Raw genomic sequence first — 20,632 nt, forward strand, 5'->3', positions numbered from 1 at the left:
GAAGCTGTACGCCGGCTCCCTCGGCCAGTAAAGCGAGATGAGCGCCGCAACCCCAGAGTCGGCCATGACTGGACCTAGTGGTCAGGGGTCCCTTTACCTTTACCTACTGCATGTACAGTCCGCTACTTCTCCAAGGAGTTCCAGACCAGGTTCTCAGCCACCCTGTGAGGTAGGCTTGGCGAGCGACAAGTCAAGCGGCCCAGGGTTCGGGGGGGGGGGAGCTTCAGACCTCTCCACTCCTTCTAGGGCGCAGCGCTGAATTGCTTCGGCGGGAGAAGAGCGGGGACTTTTCTGCTGAGTTGCTCAAGGGGGTCACACTTCCTTTCGCTCCCTACCGGAAAGAAGGCCTTAGAGGGCCGCTCGCGGGTCTGCGGCCAAGCGCCCCACGGAGCAGCAATTAAGAATGGCTGTCCAGGGGTCAGTTTCATATATCCGCGAGCGCACCCTGCAGGTGGAGAGGGCGGCGGAGCAGCGCCCTTGGGCCCTCCCTCGCCCTGTGGCTGCGCGGAGAGGGCAGGAGCTCGCGAGGAGCAGCAGCAGCAGCAGCAGCACGTGCCAAGCCCCTCCTTCCCTCGCGCTGCTGCGCGCCATCCAGCCCGGACCGTGGGAGCTGCCGGCTGTTGGCAAGAGAGGCGCGAGGCTCTCTGCGGCGGCGACGGCGCGCCCGGGTTCGTCCTGCTGCGAAGCGCGAAGGAGGTTTTTTGCGCGCGCGCGCGCTTGCTTTTTAATGTTTTGCGCTCTCTCTCGCGCAGCTCTCCAGATGTGCAGGCAGGCAGCGGCGCGCGGCGCGGCCACGAGCCCGTCGCCGGCTGCACAGGCTGGGCCAGGAGGGAGAGAAAGCAGCGGAGCCCGGCGAGCTGGAGGGTGGCGCTGGGGGGAGGAAGAGGAGGAGGAGGCGAAGCGGCAGTGCTGCTGACGGGGATGATGGCGAGCGGCAGCTCCTGGGCAGCCGCACGGAGATGCCGCAGCCGGGCTTGCGCCTTCGCCTCCGCCGCCGCTGAGACACGAGCCGTCGGCCCCAGGTGAGCGCCCCCGCTGCTCCGGGGACGGGCGAGGGAGGCAGCAGGGATGTCCGCGGCCGCAAAGGCGGGCCAGGCCGGGGCTGCAAATCCCCAAGAGTTCCAGACGGGATAACGAGCCCGGTTGGAGGGTGGAAGGTGGCCGGGAGAGAAGGAGGGCGCTCCCCCACCCCGGGCTGGCTTAAGAGAAAGGCAGGGGGTCAGCGCGCAAGGAACGTCCCTCGTCAGGAGGCTGCTTTCTTCTGGGGGGGACGTGCCTAGGCGGGAGGAGAACGGTGCCCGTTGGAGAGAGACGCCTTCTGCACATGCTCCGAGGCACCGTGGCCTCGGGGCGAGCCTCGTGTTTGTAAACAGGTGCCCGAGCTCAGGCGAAGTCTTGCCCTTGCGCAAAGAGCGGGGGGCAGACGCCGCTGCCCCCTCTGCCCGCCACCCACCCACCTGCTGTCCCCCTTTTGGCGCCAAGCTGGCCTCGTCGTCGGGGCTTCCCAGCAAAGCTCTGGCTTTCCTCCGTCGCGGAGGGTCGAGGGAGTAGCCCGGGAAGGCGAGGAGCTGCGGGCCGGCTGGCAGCAGTCCTGGCCGGGAAGCAGCTCTGGGCTTCTTCCCCGCTGACCTTGGGAAGCGACCTGCGGCTGCGGCTTTCTGCGCGAGCGGGGAGGGCAGCCGGGCAGGTTGGGCAGCAGGAGGGGGGGCGGCGCGTTGCCCTCTAAGGTGGCTCCGTCCGGGCTGGGCCGGCGACGGGCACTCGGGAGTTATGAGGGTGGATGGAGGAGAGGGGGGAGCCCGCCCGCGCTTTTTGCTTGTTTGTTTGCCTGGAAGGAGGAAGGGGCGGGTTAAAAAGCCGGGACCGAGGAGAGAGGGGAGGCGGTGGGGGTGTCACGACTTCAGGGCAGTCGAGGGGGCGGAGTGGCAGCTTAGCTGGGCCTCCTCTGGAAGGGATGGGAGAAGGTAGGTTTGGAGCGAGCCGGGTCTCCTTCGAAGGAAGTAGCAGCCTGGATACTTGGGGAGATGCTCCCCTATAAAATTGATGGGCATTGCCATTCAAACGGTGTGGATGCACCCCATCATGTGCTCGATTACGCAGGGCGGGGTTTACCTGCCCCCTCCCCAATATTATTTATCCAAGTTGGCACCCCTGGCTGTGGGGCAATCTCAGAATCCTTTAATTTTTGAGGTGGAGAGATTTCCACTCTTTGAGGGAGGAGGGAAATGGGGGCCAATGAGACTCCCTCATCCTCTGAAGGGAGCAGGTGAGGATTGGATTGGAGGTGCCAGACTAGCTGGAAACCCCTTGCAAACCTCTGCTGGCCTGCCACCTTATGGGTGCCAGCTGCCCCATAGTCCTTGCCATTCCCCCCTCCATGCAGGGGCCAAGATTCTGACCAGGGGTTGTGCCACGTGGAACAGGGAAGGGTGGGCAAATGAACCAGGGACAGACGCCAGCTATGCTTCCACTCCGCCATTGCAAGCTAGGTCACAGAATCATAGGGTTGGGAGGGGACCATGAGGGTCATCTAGTCCAACCCCCTGCAATGCAGGAATATTTTGCCCAAGGTGGGGTTCAAACCCATGATCCTGGCCTTAAAAGTCTCATGCTCTGCCAACTGAGCCATCCCAGTTCCGCTTCAGCCATTACATATTTATCCCTCTCATCAAAGGTGCTTTTCTGGGTCCCAAAAGGCCCGCCATCCCAGGGTGGGTGGGAGGTAACCAGAGGGGGAAATAGCACCTTTTTGGTTGTGGCTCCCAGTCTGTATAATTCCTACTTGATTGGAGCCAGTCCAGGACCAAGCAAAGATTCCCCACCACCACTACCACCAAGTTGCCTGAACATTTCAGCATGTTCTGTATTTTTGTTCTATGGTATAGTTTTGCTGGATTGTATTGGGTTTCTGGTTGCTTATCTCTGTACTTTAATCTTCGTCATTTCTTTGTTTTGTAATCTTAATAGGTTGTGTGGCACCAAGGGAGTTTTATATACCGAAGCCTCCTTTAGCATCTTACGATTTAGGTGCATGGTGTACACTCTGAGCGGCTTAAAAGTCTACACCTAAATTGCAAGATGTGGATGCAATAGACATGTTTGCAAACAGGCATATGCTAGTCAGGGGTACGTGGTTGGCTGCATCTGCCTGTTGAGCGTGCGTTCACTGAGCAATGTGTGAAACGTACCTTGGGGCACCAGGCATGGCTGTGCTTGTGTTTGACTCGGAGAGACACTAGAACACAATGTGCCTGTGTCTAGGATCCTCCGTTGGCTGGCTGTAAGAAGAGATTATCTATAGGCAATTGAGAGGTGATCTACATACAGTATAGCTTTTTCCTGTGTGGGAAGTGTTTCTCTGCCCTGAGAAGTGCAATGTGCGAAACAACCCCCTTGGATCTCTGAAACAGAAATCGGCCTTAGTGTGCACATTTCGATATATGTATTGGGCACCTGTAATTTCCCAAAAGTGGGTTTTAAGGCATAGATGGTGGGAGGACAGGGAATAGGATTTGGGGCTTCCGTTTGTCTCTTTTTGTCTTAGTATTTGACTTAGGAAATGTCTTTGGGTGAGGAAAGGGGAATATGTAGGGAGTTAGGAGTCCAGATTTTAGTCTTCTGTGAGTAAAAAGTGTGTTCTGTCGAGTATATGTGTGTGTTTTTTGGAGGGGGGGGAGTTGACTGTCTTTGATTTATTATTGCTTGCAACTCTAGAGCAGACTCATTTTTCCAACGTGGCCAAGTCAATCTCACTCTGTGCCTCACTTATAAAATGAAGATAATGATGTTTCTTTGCCAAGCTGCAGGGCTTGGGAGGATAACTGATTGGTTGGGAGGTGCCCTGATACTGTGTTAGCATTGATGTTGCGGTTCTGTGGCTGCCAGGCTCCTGGTCTTCCTTTGTAGCCCACTGCCGCGCATGTTAATGGAGAGGGGAGAAGGGGGAAATGTTTATTTTTGGAGTCAGTCCAGCCTTGAGCATAAGGATAGCTTTTACCATTTTGCCGTCTCCTCCCTGAATTATTCTACAGGTTTCGGTAGTCAAGATTCTGAATATTTAATGCGCTTTAATCCTCCCTACCATTCTCACAGTTGAAGTGTTACATGGCTGGCATTTCTCCCCAACCTTTCAATGTGGTCTTATGGACTAGGAAATGGGGATTCTAGTCCACATTATTTTATTTATTTACTTATATATTAAAAATATTTCTATACCACTATCTATTAAAAAATAATAATTAGAGTGGTTTACAAACAATTACATATAAATAAAGCCATACGACTGAAAGGTTAAAAAACAGAAATCAGCTAAGTATTGCAAAAAGATTGTATACTTAATTGCCTGCAAAAACCTGACAATCACTTTAGAGATTGCACCAGAAGCGGTTTAGTCCTGCTGGCCACATGACCTGGAAAGCTGTCTGTGGACAAATGCAGGCTCCCTCAGCCTGAAAGCGAGATGAGCGCCACAACCCCATAGTCGCCTTCGATTGGATGTAACTGTCCCAGGATCCTTTACCCTTTTTTTAAGGGTAGGTGGGTAGGTTTGGGTAGGTGATCCAGGCAATTGCCTGAGTAGGGTGGCCCAGACATGAAGGCTGGTGTGCGTATATCCCTGTCTCATGCTATCAATCCAGTACAGTACCAACATCAGGCATTGCTTCCTGGGAGAATTCAAGATGGCGGCGGCTTGCCACAAAACAGGGCTAAGTGGCAGCTCATTGGCAATAAAAAAAAGTGTTGCTGGGTTAACACATACGTGAGTAACTGCTGAGTGAGTGAGTGACTGGCAGCCAGCAGCCATACTGCATGGGGACTTTGATGGGAAGGGCACTGTCAACAGCACTGGGCAGGGAGCCATAACTGGGGAATCTTTTAAAGTCTGGCCCTGGCAGTCAGGGTTCTCAGTTGTGCCAGAAGCCTACACACAAGCTAGCCCAATGTTTCCCAAACTTGGGCCTCCAGCTGTTTTTGTACTATAGTTCCCATCATCCTTGCCCACGGGTCCTGCTAGCTAGGGATTATGGGAGTTCTGGTCCAAAAACAGGAGCAGACCCAAGTCTGGGAAACACTGCACTAGCCTCTCTGATTCAGACCTTCTCCAAAGTGTAGCTGCTGACGAGAGACACAATGGCAGGAGGAAGGCCAGTGAGCGCACCTTGCGCTCTTCCCCTTGCACGATGCTCATTGCACAAAGGGGGTCTGGCTGAATTGAGCTATACTGACTGACCCAAGGAGTTTCGTGGCTGGGATTTGAACACAGGTCTTCTCCCAGCAAAAGTCTGATGCTGTTCTCAATACATGCAGCTGTCTCTCTCTGTCCCTCCCTCTCTCTCAATTTTTTTCTTCACCTCTTCCAGGGTTAAGCCCTGGGATTTAAGCTAGGGAGACACCCTGTCTTAATGGGTGTACAGTGGTACCTCTGGTTACGAACTTAATTCGTTCCGGAGGTCTGTTCTTCACCTGAAACCATTCTTAACCTGAGGTACCACTTTAGCTAATGGGGCCTGCTGTGCTGCCGGCGCGCAATTTCTGTTTTCATCCTGAGGTAAAGTTCTTAACCTGAGGTACTACTTCCAGGTTAGTGGAGTCTGTAACCCGAAGTATTTGTAACCTGAGGTGTTTGTAACCAGTGGCGTAGCGTGGGTTGTCAGCACCCGGGGCAAGGCAAGTAATTTGCGCCCCCTAACCCGTGGATTTGCGCCCCCTAACCCATGGATTTGCCCTAACCCCAGATGTTGCGCCCGGTGCGGCCGGCCCCCCCTGCATCCCCCACGCTACGCCACTGTTTGTAACCTGAGGTACCACTGTATAGGGTTATGTAGCAGTTACATTCCTGCTGTCCAAACTCTACAGGGATTCATATGTATTTTGTAACTGGATTAGGAACTGGGAAAGTGGGACCGTGAGGTAATAATAATAATACCTTTATTGTCAATGTGCAACCTGTGTACAATGAAATTAACCAAGCCTCCCCCCCCCCCAACACTCAATCTCATTGCACTCTGTGTGCTTGTCGCACAACAGACCAACCCCGAAAGTCAGTTGCACTGGATGCTGTTATGGTTCTCCCCCCCCCCACACGCAGAGATATGTACTTGGACAGCTCAAGTGGTGGTGGTCTAACTAGACAGATTTCATCATCTTCACAGCAGATCATCTTCTCTTGTGGTTCGGTCTATGAGACTCCGCGGGCAGCATGGGGGTTAATGGGCCGTGCAGAGCGGTGCTTGGCATCCTTATTTCATAAGTCTGTGTCTATGCCCAGGGGTCATTCGGCACATTAGCCGAGTGCCCATAAAGCGCACACACACAGTGCAGCTCGCGCACGGACCCTAAATGGTACATATTGGTTTCATAGTTCATTCCAAGTAACAGAGAGATTTGGGGGCGGGGGGTTGGATGGCTTGACAGATCTCTCTCCTTTTCCTGGAGTGTAGGGCTGGGGCAGAGGGCAGTAGAGTTTGAGGGTCCACAACAGGGAAATCTTGCATGTTTCTGATAAGAACCAGGCATTGTGTGGGATGCATCGCAGATGATGCTGCTTACCAATATAACACAGCAAGTCTTCGCTCCCGTCTTTCTCCCGCTCTGTCTCATCTCTGTCACTTCAACACCCGTTAATAGTTGGTCTCCTTCCACTTGCTGGGGGCGAAGAATGGAATTTTCAGATACTGAGTGATTGACAGCTTGCTGCATTGCATCCCCTGAAGCCTACTTCACGGCCCCTCCCCCTCCAATTTACATAGGATGCGCTCAGTCAAATTTCATTCGCTTTTCTGCATAAGAGTCCCATAACTTTAGACCATGGGTAGGCAAATTAAAGCCCAGGGGCTGGATCCGGCCCAATCACCTTCTAAATCTGGCCTGCTGATCTGGGAATCAACGTGTTTTTACATGAGTAGATTGTGTCCTTTTATTTAAAATGCATCTCTGGATTATTTTGGGGGCATAGGAATTCGTTCATTCCCCCCCCAAAAAAAATATAGTCCAGCCCCCCACATGGTCTGAGGGACAGTGGACCCAACCCCCTGCTGAAAAAGTTTGCTGACCCCGTCTTAGACGATGGTCTATACAGTATGCAGTTTCATACTAACCCAGCTGAAAGCCCTTTCCTTTTCACTGTGTTAATTGCACACTGGGTCAAAGGGGGTGTGCTCAAGAGCACCATCCACCAAATGGTTTTCACTGTAAAGAGACAGTGTGGTATACTGGCTAGAGTGTCAGACCAGCAGCTGGGAGAGACCAGGGTTCAAATCCCCACATGGCTCTGGCGCTCGCTGGGTGACCTTGACCCAGACACGGCCTCTCAGCCCGTCCTACTTCACAGGGTTGTTGTGAACATTAAATGAGGAGGATTGGGGGGGTTGGGAACTATGCACGTTTCTTTGAGCTCCTTGGAGGAAAAGGTGAAGTATAAATGCAATCAGTGAATGTTTGCTGCAGAAGCCCAGCTGTGTCCCAGAGCTTTCCCATAACAAAATTCTGCAACAGAAACCTGTGAAAAGTGGGTTGTGGGGTTCTTGGTCTTGGTGCAGCTGGCATATGAATACTTTCTAGAAACCCCTTCCAGCACCACCACGCCAATCCTGGCCCATCATCAAGCACTGGAAGACTGTGCAACACATTTGCACCTTGAATAGGGAGATGGGAAGTTGCCTTACAATGAATCAGATGAGAGCCAGTATGGTGTAGTGGTTAGGAGCGGTAGACTCGTAATCTGGGGAACCGGGTTCGCTTCCCCGCTCCTCCACATGTAGCTGCTGGGTGACCTTGGGCTAGTCACACTTCTCTGAAGTCACTCAGCCCCACTCACCTCCCAGAGTGTTTGTTGTGGGGGAGGAAGGGAAAGGAGTTTGTGAGCCACTTTGAGACTCCTTCAGGTAGTGATAAAGCGGGATATCAAATCAAAACTCTTCTTATTCTTCAGTCCACCCAGCTCAGTGCTGTCTGAACTGACTGGCAGCAACCCTCCAGAGCTTCATGCCCCCAGCCTTGCCTGAGGAAGATGCCATGTCTTGAATCTGGAACCTTCTGCATGCAAAGCCGGTGCTGTCCCCCTGAGCTACGTCCATTTTGGCACTCGCTGCCCAACAGCTTGTCTGTTTCTCATTGAGGGCAGCGAGTTTCCTACCCCGGCCCTGAATTAGGTCAAGAAAGCCGGTCCACTCGTCACAAGCCATACTGTGCCTTTCAGTCACCTGCAGGCTGGTCTTTTTTTCCGGAACGGAAAGGTATTGAACGGTGACCTTGGCTGCGCAAGAACAAGAGCGCAACACTTTTGTGCAGAAACGTTGGCCCCCACCCCTTCCATCTCTCACAAAGTGCTGCCTTGTTCGAAGGATTAAAGAAGAAAAGTCATTGCTGATGAAATCTCTGCGCATGTAATTGTTTTGGTTAAATTAAAACTCTGCTTATTCCTTCCCACCCCCCGCCAGCCTGTGCACACCTTGCTGCCTTTGCCTTGCGCTGTTTCTGTCATGCTCAGTTGCGCAACATGAAAGGCAAGGGATTGACTGGTGTCCTAAATGGGGGAGAGGCAGGCGCTCAAGTGCAGCCATCGTTGTTAACCCTTGTTTAGCAACCTGGATGTTCTTTTCAACAAGAGAGCAGCCTAGGCCACTCTCAAAAAAAAGTTGGGCTCCAAGCCAGATCATTTCATGGCCCGTGCAAAGGATGATATACCGTTTTCATTTTGGATTAGCCTGGAATATTAACTGCAGTGTCCCTGTTCCATGCTTGCAGCGCTGCAACCGTCATTGAGCCAGTGCAGAGAGTAGCAGGACAGAGTATTGTTTGGCTTGGTGTGGAAAGGCTTCTCCCCAAAGCCATGGTGGGGGAACTGGAGTGCTTGGTATTTTTTAATTTATTTAATCGTTTTTTTCAATACAAACAACAACCACAAAAAACACATACAACAAAAACCGCAATAACACAATTTAACATTTCAGATTTGAGTACTGGTATACAGTGGTACCTTGGGTTACATACGCTTCAGGTTATATACGCTTCAGGTGACAGACTCCGCTAACCCAGAAATAATGCTTCAGGTTAAGAACGTTGCTTCAGGATGAGAACAGAAATCGTGCTCTTGTGGCGTGGCGGCAGCAGGAGGTCCCATTAGCTAAAGTAGTGCTTCAGGTTAAGAACAGTTTCAGGTTAAGAACAGACCTCCGGAACGAATTAAGTACTTATCCCGAGGTACCACTGTACCTATGACTACACCTTTTAAACAATATTTCCCCACCTCTCATCCCCCTACTTCCCACCACCGTCCGCCTTATCGCTTAAATATTCCTTCCAGATTTCTTCATATTTATCCATTCTTAATTTGCGTCGACATGTAATTCGTTCGTATGTGGCTAGTTCTTATTGTCAATCCATGTGCTCAGTGGAATCTTTTTGCGGCTCTTCCAATTCATCAGAACAAGTTTTTTTGCTTCTAATATGGCACAGTGCATCCATTTTTTTTGACGAACTGGAGTGCTTGGTACGAAATGAGACGACTGGAATAGTGGGCATATTGGGAACCTGGCAGAACACAGAATAAGTTTAGTACAGGATTATCCAAAGGAGAAAGTGGTTTAATAATGGGCAATAGCAACTATCTTGCCACATGGAACACAAATTTTTGAGATAGCAACTAACTCTGTCACATCGCTTGGATAAATATACACAGCTTTTCCAGATAGTTTAAATGACTGCTACTGTGGACCATCTGGCTAAGGAAATTATTAGATAACCTAAGGAGAGCTTTGCCCACATAGCAGTCTGCTCCCACGGTGGCCAACTTGATGCCTCTGGGAGGCCTACCCCCCCCCAAAAAAAAGAAATTGGGGGGTGGCATTCTACCTCTCCAAATTCCCAGAAACTGATTTTCAACGAAGTATACAGCCTCTGACCCTGGGTGCAGTACAGTGGCACCTTGGTTCTAAAATTTAATCCGTTCCGGAAGACTTGTTCCAAAACCAAGGCACACTTTCCCATAGAAAGTAATGCAAAATGGATTAATCCGTTCCAGACTTTTAGAAACAACCCCTAAAACAGCAATTTAACATGAATTTCACTATCTAACGAGACCACTGATCCATAAAATGAAACCAATAATCAATGTACTATACTATAAATAAAACAGTATTGTAGATTATAAAAATTAATATTTTTTTTCTTACCTGCACTGATGATAGTCATTGTTTGGATGGGGGGCTTTTATCCATTTCCACAGTCAGTCAATCAATCAATCAATCAATCAATCAGTAGCTGAACTGTGATCCGCACAATCACAAAAACAAATTAACTGAAAATGCCTCAAAACAAAAAATGCAAAATAAATAGCAAAAACAAAAGCACCAAATATAAACTCCAAATATCACCTCAGAACACTGCAATCAGAAACAGAAAGCTTGAATTACAATGGGGGGGGGGGACTCAAATTAGCAGCACAACAGGAAACACGGGAGGGGGGGAATCAAAATGGAGCACATTCGGCTTCTGAAAAAAACTTTGATAACCAGAACACCTACTTCCGGTTTTGCAGCGTTCAGGTTCCAAGTTGTTATTGGACTAAGCTGTTCGAAAACCGAGGTGCCACTGTATTGATATTATGAGCTATCTTTCAAGGGCTGTCCCATGGAAGATGGAGCAAGCTTGTTTTCTCCAGCTCTGGAGGGTAGGATTCGAACCAATGGCTTCACGTTACAGTAAAGGAGATTCTGAACTAAACGTCAGGAATAACTTTCTGGCAGTAAGAGCTGTTTGACAGTGAAATGGACTCCCTCGGGAGGTTGTGGACTCTCTTTCTCTGGAGGTTTTAAAGCAAAGGTTGGATGGCCACCTATTGGGGATGCTTTAGCTGAGATTCCTACACCGCAGGGGGCTGGACTAGATGACCCTCAGTGGACCCTTCTGACTCATAATTCTGTGAAATGTTTAATACAGTACAGAAACTCAATTTGTTCAGGAGACCTATGTACCTTTTACAGTGCTGTGCTTTCAAAATTCATTGTACACGGCAAGGCTTCTTTACCGATTCATGAGATGTAAATCACTACTAAGGGGGCGGGGGGAACTCCCTCAGGTAATTAGTAGGCCTGTCACTAAAGAAAACTTAGTTGATTAATCTTATAAGTTGCAGCTGATTAACTGATTAATCAAAATATTTCTGAATTTGCATATGGGGGGGAACCAAAACTAATGAAACAATGCATACTTCTTTTGCTTCCAAATGATGTGTGTGTGTGTGTGCATGCATCACGAAGACATCTGAAGGCAACCCTGTTTAGGGAAGTTTTAAATGTTTGACGTTTTACCGCGTTTTTAATATTCTGTTGGGAGCTGCCCAGAGAGGCTGGGGAAACCCAGCCAGATGGGCAGGGTATAAGTAATAAATTTATTATTAATAATAATAATAATTACAGGGAACCAGGCAGAGGGCCTTCTCGGTAGTAGCACCCGCCCTGTGGAACGCCCTCCCACCAGATGTCAAATAGAACAACAACTACCAGACTTTTAGAAGACATTTGAAGGCAGCCCTGTTTAGGGAAGCTTTTAATGTTTGATGCATTACTGTATTTTAATATTTTGTTGGAAGCCACCCAGAGTGGCTGGGGAAACCCAGCCAGATGGGTGGGGTATAAATAAATTATTATTATTATCATTATCATTATCACTATTATACCTTCATAGAAACACACACACCCTTTTGCACACAATGCAAATAAAACGCCTCCAATAAGAATTGCCTTTCAACTCATGCCTTGCCATTTTCTCTCTTATATACCTGCCAGCTAAGATTCCACTTCATGGATCTGACAAAGGAATCTTGAATCCCTGAAAGCTTATGCCACGATGAATTTCTTAGCTTTTAAGGTGCCACCAGATCCTTTGTACTTGTTGCTGCAAGAGACTTAACGCTAACAAAGATGCTTGTTTGAGACTAACGAGAGACTAATTTCCTCTCTGGAAATGCTAATAAGACAGGGTTTGTTTGCCATCTTCAGTTTTTGTACGCACTTGTATTTAAAAATAAATCAAAATCCCCTGCTGATTATTTGGTCTTTTCTAGTCAATGAAATCGCAGCTGATTAATTGAATATTGCACTCTTAATAGTTCGGCTCAGTCTGTGGAAACGCAGCCTCCTGCACAGTTCCCAGCTCTTTCTAACTTCCCCCTTGCTGGTTCTGCAGTTGGATTTCTTCATCTTAAAAGGCACAAGTAGCAAATATTCATCTCTCTGGGGAAAGCTGGCATTTGACTCACTGGAGATGTGCTAGTGTCCACCATCTCTTACCAGCATCTAAGTGCTGTTTTGTAAAATAATAATAATAACAATAATAATAATATCTCACATCCTTCCATGTATTAATCCCCATCTTTTCGATATTTTAAGATGAAATGGATTTCCCTTTTCTTGCAGGGGGCTCTGTCAGGGTTCCTCCGCATTGTGAGCTTTGCAGCATATGATTTCCCTCTCTAAATTGCATGGGATATAAAACTCCCTTTCCCCAGGGAAATGAAGAGTAGACAATCATCCCTCTCCTTCCTTGGGTCCGGGCGGGCTTTATTTGCCCAGCCCTCGAGGCATGTGTGTCACAGTACACTGTCTTGCCTCATGAGCGGCTGCTGAGCTCGTTATCCTTGAAGCAGACACAGTTGACATTGCTTCATTAGCCTCATTAGCAGGTTGCTGTGGTGCCAGGCTTTGAAGGCTTTGTATTAATTTACATGCAAACACATATTGGGGAGGGTGAGTTGACACTGCGTCCTGGAATGGGGGAAAGAAGCTGGGGGTATGCTTCGTTTAACCTTAAAAGCAGAGGCCCTTGCAGCTCTGTGCTAAGGCATTCGGAAATTCTGCAACCACAAAGCCCCTAATCACACCATGGTAAGGAGCGAATGTTACTGTATGCATAATACAGTTCATTCTTTTTTAAAAAATGGCATTCAGATTTTATTTTATTTTACGGTGGTACCTCAGGTTACAGACGTGGACTTCAGGTTACAGACTCCACTAACCCAGAAATAGTACCTTGGGTTAAGAACTTTGCTTCAGGATGAGAACAGAAATTGTGCCACTGCGGCAGCGGGAGGCCTGATTAGCTAAAGTGGTACCTCAGGTTAAGAACAGTTTCAGGTTAAGAACGGACCTCCAGAATGAATTAAGTTCTTAACCTGAGGTATCACTGTATTTTTATAAATGGCTGGAGCAGGGAGTGCTGGGATTTAACAGAAAATCATGATGTCGGAGGATGAGTGTACAAGAAGAGGAGAGGAACAGAATCCATTTTGGAAGTCCGTTCGACTTCTGAAACGCTCGGAAACAAAAGCACGGCTTCTGATAGGATGCTCCTGCAGCCAACTGGAAGCCGCAGAAGCCCTGTCAGATGTTCGGCTTCCAAAAGAACGTTTGAAAACTGGAACACTCACTTCCAGTTTTCGATTGTTCGGGAGCCGGAACATTCGACTCCCAAGGTGTTCTGGTGCCGAGGTACGACTGTACTCCCTGGCTGTGGGAAATCCCATCCTAAAGTCTCAGTGGTTTTCCAGGGCTGCAATCCTATGCATACTTTTTTATAAAGCCCTACATGGCTTGCGTCCAAGCTATTTAAAATACTATATTTCCCTCATACAAACCTACCTGAGATCTTTGGGGAGGCCCTTCCCTTGGTCCCACCACCCTTACAGGGTGGGGATGCAGGACAGGGCCTTCTCAGTGGCTGCTCCCAGACTGCAGTACTTCTTCCCTAGTGAAGCTAGACTGGTTCCCTCCATGTTGTTCTTCCACCGACAAGTCAAGATTATTTTTGTTCCAACAGGATTTTGGGAACTGACTGCTTTTAATTAAAGGGCTGATGCCAGGCTGTTTTTATAGAAATGATTTGTTATGTTATAAATATACGATGATGGTGATGATAATTGGGAGTAAACCCTACTAAATATGAACAAGGTTGCAGCCTTTTTTCTTTTCTTTTCTTTTTAAAGTAATAGACAAGTTTGTTTGGTCCTCAGCCATTACCTACCACTTATTTGGTTTTTTGCATCCTTTAAATATGCAAATTATTTCACAATCCTTTTCTTATCTGGGGGTTACCAGATTTTCAACTGGCCAGTGTGCAGTTAACAGTTGCTTGGTGTGCAGACAGACAAACTGTGAAAAATGATGCCTGCTGGTTTCTGCACCTCATTGTTGCTGTTAAAAGAAAGCAGGAGAAGAGGTTAGAACATGTTATCCTAAAACAACAGCCCTGCAAGATAGATCACGTGTGTTTATTTAAAGAGACATGCATGCAGGTATGTTTCCTATGCCCATGGAGCAAATTTCAGCTTTAGAGAGATAATTTAAGCGAGGAGAATAAAGATAAAGGTACCCCTGACCATTAGGTCCAGTCGTGGCCGACTCTGGGGTTGCGGCGCTCATCTCGCTTTATTGGCTGAGGTAGCCGGCGTACAGCTTCCGGCTCATGTGGCCAGCATGACTAAGCCGCTTCTGGCAAACCAGAGCAGCGCACGGAAACGCCGTTTACCTTCCCGCCGGAGCGGTACCATACTGAAAGGTTTCTCTGGAACTTTAGGTGCATTCTGATTCCGCTCTCCCTTGGGCCACTATAATTTATTTATTTCTTTTCAAAAATGAGATTCTGATCCGTCACATCTAGCAGCTTGTGCCCTTCTTCCGCATTGTTCAGGAAGGAAATGCAAGCTGCGAGAGTGTTTTCTTCCTCAAGGCCATCTTGTAAATTCATGGCTGAGCAAGGATTTGAGTCCATTTCGATCTCCCAACTTACTGGACCATAAGGGAGAGACTGCCTCTTCGTCTCTGGATTCTTCACACTCTGCTTGAGAGACGTCCCCGCGTTCCATGCTTATTCTCGGGTTTTGCTGTCCCAAACAATTTTTGGTGGCTCTGTGCCCCCCTGGTCTAGAAGGAACCCCACACAGTGGCTCTGTGCAGGCTGGTCCATTAGGCCTCTGCGCTCCAACCTCTGTCGGCCCTCAGCCAGCTGCTACCTGCCTGGCTGTAGGCCTCTTTCATTAATCTCAGCTTCGCCCATGGTTAGGGCAGAGCCCTAGTCATGCCAAGGGGCCAGCCCCTGTCACTGCTTTCTTTTGTGACCTTATGTAATTTCCTCTCATCGATTCCAGAAGGTTTCTCACCTTTCCTTGCTCTTGGGATGCTTAAGAAAGCGCTGCTCCCCCTGACTCATTCTTTTCCCCCCGATAAAAAAAAAATCCCGATAAAATATTAGCTGCACAATAGCTCCTTTCTGGGTTTGGAGGAGTGAGACTCATCCCTTGTCCCTGACACTCCCAGCATCTTACAGCACCTCTATAATGAGTCACGCGAGCGAGACACACACAAACACCCCACCTTCCACGCTGCCACTGTTGACGGATGGGTCTGTTAGCGGCTGTGGCCCACGTCCCCTCCTGCCAGCTCCGTGGAGATTTATGCCTTTAATATCCCCAGCCGTACAAGGGTTCTCACAGCAGTGAAGCAGCCCCCAGGACAAGTCAGCGTGCGCAAGGGACTTCTTGCACCAAGAGTCTTAGTTAACATCCTGAAATGCAGCAGTCTGTGGCTGGGAGACGGGGGGAGGAGAAGGGAACGAGGCTTGCTTCACAGTCAACCTTTTTCCTGTGTGGATATTCTTTGGGTAGAAGGGGGAAAGTGTCTTAAGTCCTTATGTGTAATGAGCGCATGCATGTGCAGCGAAACATGCGCACAGGTATGTGTGTTAAGGGGGGAAGGCTGTAGCTCAGTAGTGGATTCGTTCAGCTTGTTTACAGACAATCTGGGGTTCAGTCCCTGCCATCTCTAGTTGTTGGTGGTTTTTTCGTTGAGGATTAGGTAGCAGGTCATGGGAAAAACCTCCCGTGTTTTGTAAGATCCTGCACATCTGCCACCATCCGGAATAGGCAGCGCTAAGCTAGGTAGACAGATAACCTGATGATATAAGTAAAAAAAACTGCTCCTTTTCCCTTTTGGGGTACCCAAGAGCCCATATAGAGTCCTTTTGTAGGTTCTCTATCGGTCAGAGAAAATAACAGAGACCAACTAGAGAATATTGAGAAGCAAAGCAGCTAGTAAGCCTGATCTTTATTAACTGTTGCAACAGGGTGCTCCCCGACACGCAGGAGAGGGGAGGAGGACCCAGAGCCATGCGTACAAGCACTTATATAGGCATTTTCAAATTGCCCGCCCTTGAGTCCAAGACCACCCCAGAAACATTATACATACATCACAGAAAAGGTGGTCTACAATAGAAATCTGAGTGCATTGTTTATCTCCTGTCTGGCAAGTTACCTGATTGCATTATCTGGGTTTTGGCCACTCTTTCATTATCATAACTACAGTGCTTAATTCCTGAATCTAGGTCACAGGTCACAGGCTCACACTATATCTTGAATGTGCCCTTAAGACAGGATTTGTGAGGAAAGAGACAATGGGGAGGTTTCCCACTTTGACCTTGCAGAGAAATATTTGAGGTCAATTTGTTCAAGACCTTTTCTGTGGGGTTTCAGACATGTGGTTTATATATACAGTTATGAACATTTTATATATATATATATATATATATATATATATATATATATATATATATATGACCTTAAAATTCTTATAACACTGATCTTGTACAATGTTGCTTCCCTATGTACACATGTCCACACACAAGCTTTTCTTTACTACATGGAAGCAATAGTCATGTCAGGGGGGGAAACATGTGTGAAACTACCTAATAGTATTGCCACTATCCTGCAGTCACAGCTTTTCACTCCCCAACTAGCTCTTCCCTAAGACATGGCCACACTGAGCCAAACCAGTAGCCCACCCAGTTAATATGGACAGATGAAGCTGTTCTTAAACCAGTGGACGAACTCCATATATTTGGTAAGGGTGTGCATCAGATTTGGACAAATCTTGAGCTGAGGCAGGGTGCTTCGAGGGGTTTAGGGGCAGGATCGATATCGGGGGTTTCCCAAACGGTCTCCCGCTGTTTTCGGACTACAACTCCCATCATCCCTAGCTATCAGAACCAGTAGTCAGGGTTAATGTGAATTGTAGTCCAAAACACCTTGGCACCCATGGTTGTAAACCTTGATCTGTATGAAGCTGCGAGGGATGTGGGTGGTGCTATGGGTTAAACCACAGAGCCTAGGTCTTGCCAATCAGAAGGTCGGCAGTTCGAATCCCCGCGACGGGGTGAGCTCCCGTTGCTCGGTCCCTGCGCCTGCCAACCTAGCAGTTCGAAAGCACATCAAAGTGCAAGTAGATAAATAGGTACCACTCCGGCGGGAAGGTAAACGGTGTTTCTGTGCGCTGCTCTGGTTCTCCAGAAGCAGCTTAGTCATGCTGGCCACATGACCCGGACGAGCTGTACGCCTGCTCCCTCGGCCAATAAAGCAAGATGAGCGCCGCAACCCCAGAGTCGGTCACGACTGGACCTAATGGTCAGGGGTCCCTTTACCTTTATATGAAGCTGCATGAGTTGAAGCAGGGTCCCGTGAAGTGCTTCATTGTGCCTTGGTGGTTCAGTGGTGGTGGTAGTGAGCTTTGCAGAAACCAAAAGTTATTTCTCTAGCTTAAGGAAAATGCCAGACTGAGGCAAGGGGGGATGGAATGTGCTCCTTTGCACCTGACAGGTATAGCTTGTAATCAGATGTATTTATTTCGCAAGTGCTCTCCAATCCCAATGCTTTGGGGAAAGGAGCATCTTTGCAAGAGCAGAACTTGCATCTCTAAGTCATCGGCATGGGGTGGAGAGCTCCTTCACGACTGACAGACCTAGCTTATGATCAGAGCGAATGGTTTTACCCAGGAAGCAAATCCCTTTTAGTTCTTCCCACCCCGAAATCAATGGTAAAGGCACTTAGCACAAAAGTCCCTGGGGCTATTTGACTGCAATTTGGCAGATTTCTTATCCAGAGGGCCACTTCTCACTGATGCCTGTAAATTTCATTTTAATTCTGCACAAAACACGTGGGAAGTTTAAGTGATTCCTTTTTCACCCTAAAACTGTAAAAGCTGCCCTTGCAGGAAAATCACTGTACAGTGGTGCCTCGCAAGACGAAATTAATTCGTTCCGCGAGTCTTTTCGTCTTGCGCGGTTTTTCGTCTTGCGAAGCACGGTCAGTCGCAACTGCACCTCTTCAAGCGGTTTTAGAAAAAGAAAACAAACTCGCAAGACGTTTTCGTCTTGCGAAGCAAGCCCATAGGGAAAATCGTCTTGCGAAGCAACTCAAAAAACGAAAAACTCTTTCGTCTTGCGAGTTTTTCGTCTTCCGAGGCATTCGTCTTGCGAGGTACCACTGTACCTATCTATCTGAAATTTGGCAGTATCTGCTCTCAAAAGTGGCAACCTTGCCTGCAAAGGTTATGTAATTGAAATACTTTATTGTCACTTGTACAACTTGTACACAGTGAGATTACACGAGCACCCCTCCACTCAGCTCTCTTAGTCTTAATTCCCCTCGTTTACTGACACACACACACCAAACCCAAAAGTCAGTTGCCCTGTTGTTATCTTTTCATTCAGCAGCCTAACAGCCCACGGATAGAAGCTGTTCTTTACCCTGTTGGTGTGACTAATCACGCTTCTATATCTTCTGCCCGAGGGCAGGAGATCAAGAAAGTGCCGGCCAGGGTGTGAATCATCCCTGAGAATTTTCCTCACTCTCCTGAGGCAACGTTCTTCCGCAATCTCATCCAGTGGATTCACAGGACAGCCCATAATATCTTGTGCTGTATTCACCACCCTCTGTAGGCACTTCCTATCAGTTGATGTCAAACCACCGCACTGTGATGCAGTATGAAAGGACACTTTCTATTGTGAACCGATAGAAGGAGATCATCAAATGTTGATTGACATCGTTCTTTCGCAATACTCTGAGGAGATGGAGTCTCTGTTGGCTTTCTTAACAACCTGGGTTGTATTGATTTTCCAAGTAAGGTAAGGTATTCACTGAGTTAAACTCCTAGGAATTTAAAGGAAGAGACTCTCTCCACACAGCCAATAAATAAATAAATACTGTAAATTCTGCCCATAAATAAATATTGAAGTGTTGTTGTTTTTCCCCCTTGGTGTTTTATTTTCTTCCGAAAGGTGTCTTGCACAATAGCCCCTGGGCCTGTTTGTCTGGAATTTGGCAGGCTTTATCCACTTTGGAGGCACTAGTGTGCCTACAAATTTCATCCACTTTGGCTGAAAGGGGAGGGAGTTGAAGCCTTAAAAAAAGAAAATCCCAATAGTGAATTAAGGGTGGATTGGGAGAGAGAAACTAACAGGATTTGAACAGACTCAGAACAAAATCAGACAGCCTACAAAGCAAGGTGAGCTGTTTCCCCAAGGCACTAAATCATGGTCCGAACTGAATCTAGTGGATGGCGCATACTCCTGTTTCAGTCTGGCGCTGCCTATTCCGCATGGTAACCTGACAGCTGCGTTTTGTGGTAACCGAAGTTTCTGAGAAGTCTTCAAAGGCAGCTCTGCATACAGTAGTACATTGTCAGTAGTTCACTCTAGAGATGACCATGGTGTAGTTAGCTGTGGCCAGGCTACTGCTATCTTATGCAAAACAGCCAGTACAAGACTGCAGTAATGGGAACTTTGCTAAATAGCAGCAAAAGTCAAAATGAAAACATCGAGAGGGAAATTATGCAAATTGTGAATGTAGGTGTGGATTCATTAGATGGCCCCGCCACCCGGTTAATTAGGTGGCCGATAGCTGTCAATTAAATCAAGGATTATGCCCACGTGTATCTATCAAAGTAGCCTCTGAATGCTTATGCTGCAGTACATTTGCTAGCTTTTAAGGTGCCACAGGGTTTCTTGTTTTTGCCCTCTAGCCTCCAGGCCATTAATCCCACTGTTGAATAAGTTCTTTGTATAGACCAGGGTGCAGCCTTTCTTCCTTCCTCACTTCTGCCCCATCCTGAAAAGCCTGCCGCTGACTCCTGCACACCTGAGATTGCTGGGCATGCAGAGCCTGTTCTGCTTGGTTATTGTGGTAACTACCTTCTGATGCATATGGGACGCGGGTGGCGCTGTGGTCTAAACCACAGAGCCTAGGGCCTACCGATCAGAGAGTCGGCGGTTCAAATCCCCGCGACGGGGTGAGCTCCCATTGCTCGGTCCCTGCTCCTGCTAGCCTAGCAGTTTGAAAGCACGTCAAAGTGCAAGTAGATAAATAGGTACCTCTCAGGCGGGAAGGTAGACGTCGTTTCCATGCGCTGCTCTGGTTCGCCAGAAGCGGCTTAGTCATGCTGGCCACATGACCTGGAAGCTGTACGCCGGCTCCCTCGGCCAGTAAAGCGAGATGAGCGCCGCAACCCCAGAGTCGTCCGCGACTGGACCTAACGATCAGGGGTCCCTTTACCTTTTACCTTCTGATGCAGTACATGCCACCTGGGCTCAGTCCAGCAGGTCACCCAAGCCCAGCGTTCCACCAGTAGGTGCCTTCCTCACTATCCCCTGTCCCTTGGTGCAGAAGTGCCCTTTAATGGCAAGTTTTGCACAGGGACAAGAGCTTGTGCTAAGGTGCTAGCACCGCCCCCGATGATGCCCAGAGATGGGACCCAGCTGTGGCTTGAGGGCTCCAGTTGTGCCTTCTGTTGGCATCAGCAGTTCCCTTCAT

General features: G+C 48.4%; 1 protein-coding gene across 3 annotated transcripts in view; it reads left to right on the forward strand.

The window, feature by feature from the left end:
* Positions 1-560: 560 nt before the first annotated feature.
* Positions 561-20,632, forward strand: part of LOC310756989 (G-protein coupled receptor 22-like) — a 46,546-nt gene continuing 26,474 nt past the window's right edge. Inside the window, exon 1 of one of the 3 annotated variants that reach the window (XR_014545007.1) lies at positions 561-668. The gene's annotated coding sequence lies outside the window, so the exon portion shown is untranslated. Of the gene's footprint in view, positions 1,023-20,632 lie in introns of all 3 variants that reach the window. The other 2 variants (XM_083602043.1, XR_014545008.1) reach the window with 2 other exon arrangements.

The sequence above is a fragment of the Podarcis filfolensis genome, assembly GCF_964270895.1.
Source record: "Podarcis filfolensis genome assembly, chromosome: 2".
Lineage (NCBI taxonomy): Eukaryota > Metazoa > Chordata > Lepidosauria > Squamata > Lacertidae > Podarcis > Podarcis filfolensis.